Raw genomic sequence first — 6,811 nt, forward strand, 5'->3', positions numbered from 1 at the left:
TGGGGTTGATGGTGGTATAGCCCAACCAGTGGGGCCACTGTAAGGAAAGGCACTCCCAGAGTGAAGACAGGGTGGATTCATTTTTGGAGTAGAATGCTCACATAGCTTGTCACCTAATCAGTGAGAAGAATAATCAAGAAGGAGAAATCAAAAGTGGTTTTTAGTTCTGGAATGAAAACTTGAATTGTGCTTTGAAGACCTGTATATCATTATAGATGGTATTAAAAAATAAAATAATTTTATCCCCAAATAAATTATGAAGGAGAGAAAACCCTTTGTGTTATTTCTCATTATTGTTTAATTAGGATATAGTTTTTAAAAATAAAATTAATAAGATAAATCACCAATTTCAATTAAAACAGTACTAAGAAATTGTCTTTGACTCATTCTATTAAAATAAAATTTTGCAACACCACAAAACTATAAAGTGGAAGAATCTAAACATACGAGGGCTTCTCATATCGTTCTTTTCCATTCCAAGACTTGCTATAAACTCTCTGGGGCACTTGGGGGATGGTAAGGCAGGCACTGGTGAAAGAAGCTGATCAGACCCAGCTGAACAGCTGTTCAACTCAGGTTTGGAATTAAAAAAAAAAAAAAGTTTTATTTATTTATTTGACAGAGACACAGCAAGAGAGGGAACACAAGCAGGGGGAGTGGGAGAGGGAGAAGCAGGCTTCCCGCTGAGCAGGGAGCCCAAGGAGGAGCTTGATCCCAGGACCCTGGGATCTGGACCTGAGCGGAAAGCAGAAGTTTAACTGAGCCACCCAGGTGCCCCACCTTTGGAAATTTTTAGTGCAATTAAAGCACAGTCTACATCTGCAAAGCAAGCTGTTCATGTTTCAATGAAAAACACCCCCAGAATATTTCTGTCATCTAAAAGGGTGCTTTCTTTTGTACAAATACCTGACACTACTACAGTTTTCCCACAAAAAGGATTTACTGTATTAAATATAGTAAAGCAGTAAACCATGAGTGACCTGTGGGGGTAGTTTTAACTCAAGTTTTTATTCCAAAAATGTCTCTGTTCTGTGACCAGCTAATATGCTTGAAGGTGTGAGCGCAGGGGAGCTGGAGTTCCCCTTGCATGAATCTGCAAAACTATCATCTCGTTCTAAGTGCAGGGATCCCTGAGGAGTCCCAGTGGGGCAAGGAGGCGTGCACTGACAAATATCGGGAAAGTGTCAGGTGTGAGAAGGAACAAAGAGGGTCGTCAGGAATGGAGCTGAAAGGACAGGTCAGAGGACGTAGGTGGAGAGCTTTCTCTTGGCGATGTTCACTGTGTATCGTCAACATAAAGGTTATCAAACAGTGGGTTTCATTTCCAACCAGAATGATATTTTGAAAACATTAAATCAATTTATGTTCATTATTTTTCTACAACCATTTTCCCTAGGGCTAAGCTGGGAGGGTTGTGACCCCATAGAGGGAGAGCTTCTGTGGGCCAGAATCCAAGTTTGGGGGCTGAACAGAGAATCTTCCCGCAAGAATGGGCTCCATTCTGGAAGAGGCAGGGCCACCTGAACACCCAGAGGCTGTGGTCGCAGGGGAGTGGGATGCTCCCTTTTGGGGACAAGGTACAATTCCCTTTGGAAAGGAGGTTCAGGAGAATGGGGACTGATAGGAGCTGGTAAGTGAGAGGGAGACCTGGAACCCTGGGGTCATGTGGTCTGGGCCTTCCCCTCTTGACAGATGGTGTAGGCTTCTGCTGGCCGCATGCCCAACCATAGGGCGTGTTTATGGTTAACTTGTAGCTCTCTACTCTCTTGGTCTAGAAACGGAGGAGGCGGGAGAAACCCACAAACACAGAATGCACAACTACTTCCAAAGAGACAGAGGTAACCTGAAAGACACTGCTTCCCACTGAAGTGAGTTTATTCTCTTGAATGGGAATTCTCAGATGTCCTCCTCCTATGATACCTTCATGCCCATTTGCACTGACAGGATGAGTACAGTTACAGGGAATATAAGAGCCAAACATCTTGTATCCTCAGTCGGTAAATATGTGTGTATTCATTTATGTGAAAGAAAATCCAAAATGGTGTTTGATTTTGGCAATGAGATCATGGGTGATTTTTTTTTTAATTAAAAAAATTTTTTTTTTTTACCAGTTTTCTTTGATTTTGAATTGGGTGAAAATTTTATGACCATGTATAGCTATTTATTTTCCAAAGCAAAACAAAACAAGGTAAACCCTAAGGCTGTGTCCACTTAAATGAGAAAGAGAAAACAGGCAATCCCGTTATCCCTTTGTCCCTGAGCAAGTGGCAGTCTCTCTGGGCTATGGTTGCAGAGCTCTGTCTGGACTGTTATGGGGATGGGGTCAGGTTGGGGCGTTTTGGGGTCTGGGTGCAACAATGAGGCTGCCGGCAGGTTGCAGGTAAGAGAGAAGCAGGAGGAAGGAAGCCCCTGGGAGGAGGAAGCCTCCCTGATTCTTCAGTGCCGCATTTCCCCTCCAGCTCTCCCTGGGCCTCCACAGGCCTCAGGATCCCTGTTCTCTGTCCAGAGCCTTCTTACACTCCTCCTGTGGCTCTGCCCAGCGCTGACACCCTGAGGCAGCACCCTCTGCTCCAACACAGCCCTGCTCCATTGCCCCCACCCATGCTTGGCCAAGGAACCTGGTTCCCCACGGCTGTGCCCGTTCTGAAGAATGAATTAATGCTTACGGCCAACAAGCAGGGATTAGTTAATACACAACCTCTCTGTGACCTTCTGAGGGTCCAGAGGGCCCTTTCTTTTGTATTTTAGTGGGGGCACTCCTGATGATCCAATAGATAAAATGCATGCTGTATGCTCTGCCACTGAATTTCCACAAGGATCTGCCCCCGGATTACAAACAAAAAGAAAGTGAGGCTTAGCAGACCCAGTGAACGAGCAACAAGAACAAGCAAAATCCTCATCCCAAATCACATAGCTAACTCAGGGCAGGGCGGCAACCAGAATCTCCCCCACAGCTAAAGTGAGCCTCCCAGAGGCTTGCTTGCAAGCTCAGCGGGCTGGCTGCTGTCCACTCTGTCCACCCAGAGTCTAGTTCCAACAATAGGTGTATGGGTGCAACCCCAGGCATGGCCACCTCTGCTGTCATTACTTCTGAGGACACAGTGTCATCCTCATCAACGGTCAACACCCACAGACGTGCAATAGAGACGTAGAGCTCTCTGAATGCTGAGTAAGTCACATGGAGAAAAAAATAATTGATAAAAAAGACTTAGAAATTCTGTATAATCTATTTTTTTCTAAACATTTGAGCCATTAATTTTGTCTGTAAATATAATAGCTATAGCTGAAAAATTTTGCTCTTTCGTGCTAGGCATGATTTATTTATTTACTTCTCAGTGTTTATTCATATTCTTGGTATTAAATATTAGACTCAGACTCCTTCCCAAAAGACATAACTTATAATATCATGGGGACATTAAATTTAATCATTGTTGGCAATTATTTGATACCATCCTGGAAAATCAGCTTATAGCAGCTGCAGACACATGGGGCCCCAGACCTCCGTGTATAGTGTATCTGTGATGAAACAGCCTCTGAGACCCTGGCAGGGCAGCCTAGTGACCTGCCCTCCTGCGATAACAATACACCCTGCACCAGGGCTCATCGTGGTGATTGAATTGCGGGGAATTCAAGTGCAGCCTCCAGTGTCTGCTCTTCGGGGACCACTTATTTGCCTTTTCCATTTTCCTTTTAATTACTGTAAAAAGTGAAACCAGTATTTTTTGGAGTGTGACTCCTTGGAGACCGCTGTTCTAGATTCCGTAGACATCTCTGTAGTCTCCGGCAGCCTTCCCCTGAATAATCCCATACTTTTCTTGTGGGTTGGAGACAAAATAAAGAGGTTGACATTTTTAGAGCAGGAGCAGTAGGTCCATCTCATGCATAATATATCCCTGTATCTGGACCATGAAAACACTGCTAAAGGGAGTTAATGAACCTAAAAAATGAGCATTTCCACCCCCCCCCTCATTTTAAAAGAACTCTCAATAGCAGATTGGTATGATGTTTCTCATTTTTGGATCATTCAGTTTTCCCTCTGTCTCTTTTTTATTTTATTTACTTATTCCCCTCCCCCACCCCCGCCACCCCCGTCTTCTTTTTAAAGGCTCATTGAGTTTACGGTATTAAATGAGCTCTTTGCAAATAAGACAAAGAAGGAAAAAAAAAAAAACAACCCAGCTTTTCCTAAAGTACCCACAAGGCAAGAATTTCAAGCAAAGGCGTTTTTAACTAAAGATATCCTAGGTGACTGTGTTGGGAGCAGGCGTATCTTTCCTTGCTGAGCTCATATTGGATGGTCCTGGAGTGCCTGGGACTCAGGAGCTCCTTGCAGGCTGCAGAGACTCCCGGAATTCATGGAAGGCCAAATACAGATGCCATCTTTCTCTGGGGTTGGAGTCTCGCTTTCTCTCTGTGCATCCTGTCATTCCTTCCTCTCTCACCTATTCTCTCCCTAGCATTGTTTTGCTGACTGTGTCTCTGGGGGGAGAGGGGACCTTGGGGTATTTTCAGTGTCTTTTTTTTCTTATAGTCCCTAGATCACCCATGGTGAGCTGTTCTCTGCTTGTCCTCTCCAAGAGACGACCTTCTCGCCCTGTGTGAAGCACCCCTCTTGGCTTTAACACACTTGCAAGCCAGGTTTATTTTAGACGGGTACTTCTCTTAGTATCTGAGAACAGAGGTGTGACAACCTCTTCCTTTTTGATTTAATAAGCCTTGTGATCTGTGTGCAAGGGCCATGCTAATCTTCTCTGCATCCTTCCATTTTAGTATATGTGCTGCCGAAGTGAGCACAAAAAGCAGTATGATCTGTTTAAATTGCTTTTCATAATTACCTCTATCAACGGGACATGGGACACACATTATGCAAGCACTCAAGTTAGCCCCTCACTTTTGAGAAATTGCTTCCCTTTTTGGTTAAGCTCTTATGGAATGTGGAGATTTATGGAGCTTTAAATAAAATCTATGGATCACGCTAGTGCAAAAATGTTGCCAGAAACGCATCATCAGAAATTTAGCTTTTTCCTCTCTGGAGCTGTTCTTCATTTGCTCAGAATAAAAACAAAAGCAACAACATTAGTGCTGACAAAACACTTTGGTCATGGAGTTCTGCCTCCCCATTGCTCTGTGCAATGCGGGCATGTGTGTACGCGTGTGCTATATGCCTGGTGATCTGATCTGCAGCCACTAGCCACCAGCCACTGTGGCTCTTAGAACCTGGTAGGTCAGCTAGTCTAAACCAAGATGTGCTGTCAGTAGAAAATATTCACTGGATTTCAGACTGAATATAAAAAATTGTAAAAGATCTCATGATTTTTATGATTGATTACATGTTGAAATAATAATTGGGATATATTGAGTTAAATAAAATGTACTAAAATTAATTTTACCTATTTCTGTTTACCTTTTAAATTTTACCTCTTTTTTTGTTGTTGTTATTTCCCTTTTTTAACCTTGTTAATAATCACACATGGCTCACGCCATATTTTTCTTGGACAGCACTGGAATGGGTGGGACACCCACTGCTTAACAGCCAAGATTTTAAAATTTTAAGGGGTTGTGTATCTGATAGTCTCTGTCTAGGCACCTAATGCTTGCTTATAATTACCACTTGGGTCCATTGATTCTTTTGTACTCAATGTGTCTTTTTACAATACTAGAAGATGTTCAGTGTTTGCACTTTTTTTTTTTAACAGGTGGAAGTATTAACTATAAAGGATTGAATCCACACTGCAAAAGGAGACAATGTACAGTTTACTGCACAGTTAGGATGTGTAGGCGTGTATAAACATATAATTTCTACAAATGAGGTATGACTTAGTTTTGGCATTAACTTCCCATTGCTCCTCATTAGACAGCATACAATTAATCATTTGGCCAGGTATGAGTAAATCACACTTTCTCTGCCCTGGTTTTCCCGTTGTCTGTCTCCTGTGTACCCCATGCTGTTTTTATCCCATACCATCTGCTGTGAGCTTCCTGCTTTGTTGTATCAGGACTTGCCATACCAATCGTAGAGATAAATTTCAATCTCTCTATCTGTAGTTGCTCCCTAGGAGGACTTAAAATAGAACATCTTCAACAAATTTCTGCAACTATCTATTTCCAACAGCACAAGCTCTAAGGAGATTAACTCTGTCTATGCTATTCTCTGCAGAAGGCCTGCTGGGGTCCCAGTTCTGCCTGCTCTGGAACCTCTGATTGGACGACAGCTGGATGCACCATCTGTTTTGCGACGTCCTTGTCTGCCCTGAGCTGCTGTTGTACAAGAAGTCTCATTCTGGGTTTTGGTAAGAGAACAACTTCAATATTGATTCCAAAATGACAATAGCTCCTGTTTGTTCACAGAAGACTTGAGCTCTGCATGCCTCCTGTTTCCCTACTGAATACCCATCCCTTTCCCCATCAAGGGCCCAAACGGCTGGGCAAAATATTTACCTGATACAAACAGTGCTTGTCCCAGAGGGGAAATTCTCCACGTCCCTGGGCTCGCATTAGAGGTATCACAACCCATTCTGGTATTCAGGCAATACTAGAGAGCTCCACAGAGTGCCGAAAAAGTGTGCAGTAGGTTTGTTTCAGGTGGGGCACCTGGGTGGCTGACTTGATTAAGTGTCTGCCTTCGGCTTGGGTCATGATCCCAAGGTCTGTCCTGGGATCAAGCTCCACATCTGGCTCCCTGCTCTGTGGGAGGCTTGCTTTTCCCTCTCCCTCTTGCTCTGCTTGTGTTCCCTCTCTGACTGTCTCTCTCTGTGTCAAATAAATAAATGAAGTCTTTTTAAAAAATAAGATAAAATATTTCCTCAGGTCA

General features: G+C 43.4%; 1 long non-coding RNA gene and 1 other non-coding gene across 2 annotated transcripts in view; one reads left to right on the forward strand and one right to left on the reverse strand.

Annotated features, from left to right (window-relative positions):
- Nucleotides 1-6,275, forward strand: part of LOC132022627 (uncharacterized) — a 32,654-nt gene extending 26,379 nt beyond the window's left edge. Inside the window, exons 2-4 of the long non-coding RNA XR_009405652.1 lie at nt 1,776-1,868; nt 5,697-5,810; nt 6,158-6,275. This is a non-coding gene — a long non-coding RNA (uncharacterized LOC132022627). The remainder of the gene's footprint in view (nt 1-1,775; nt 1,869-5,696; nt 5,811-6,157) is intronic.
- Nucleotides 4,689-4,794, reverse strand: LOC132022909 (U6 spliceosomal RNA). Its single transcript, XR_009405796.1, has one exon. It is a non-coding gene; the product is annotated as a U6 spliceosomal RNA (small nuclear RNA).
- Nucleotides 6,276-6,811: the final 536 nt, after the last annotated feature.

Source organism: Mustela nigripes, chromosome 7 (assembly GCF_022355385.1).
Source record: "Mustela nigripes isolate SB6536 chromosome 7, MUSNIG.SB6536, whole genome shotgun sequence".
Classification (NCBI taxonomy): domain Eukaryota; kingdom Metazoa; phylum Chordata; class Mammalia; order Carnivora; family Mustelidae; genus Mustela; species Mustela nigripes.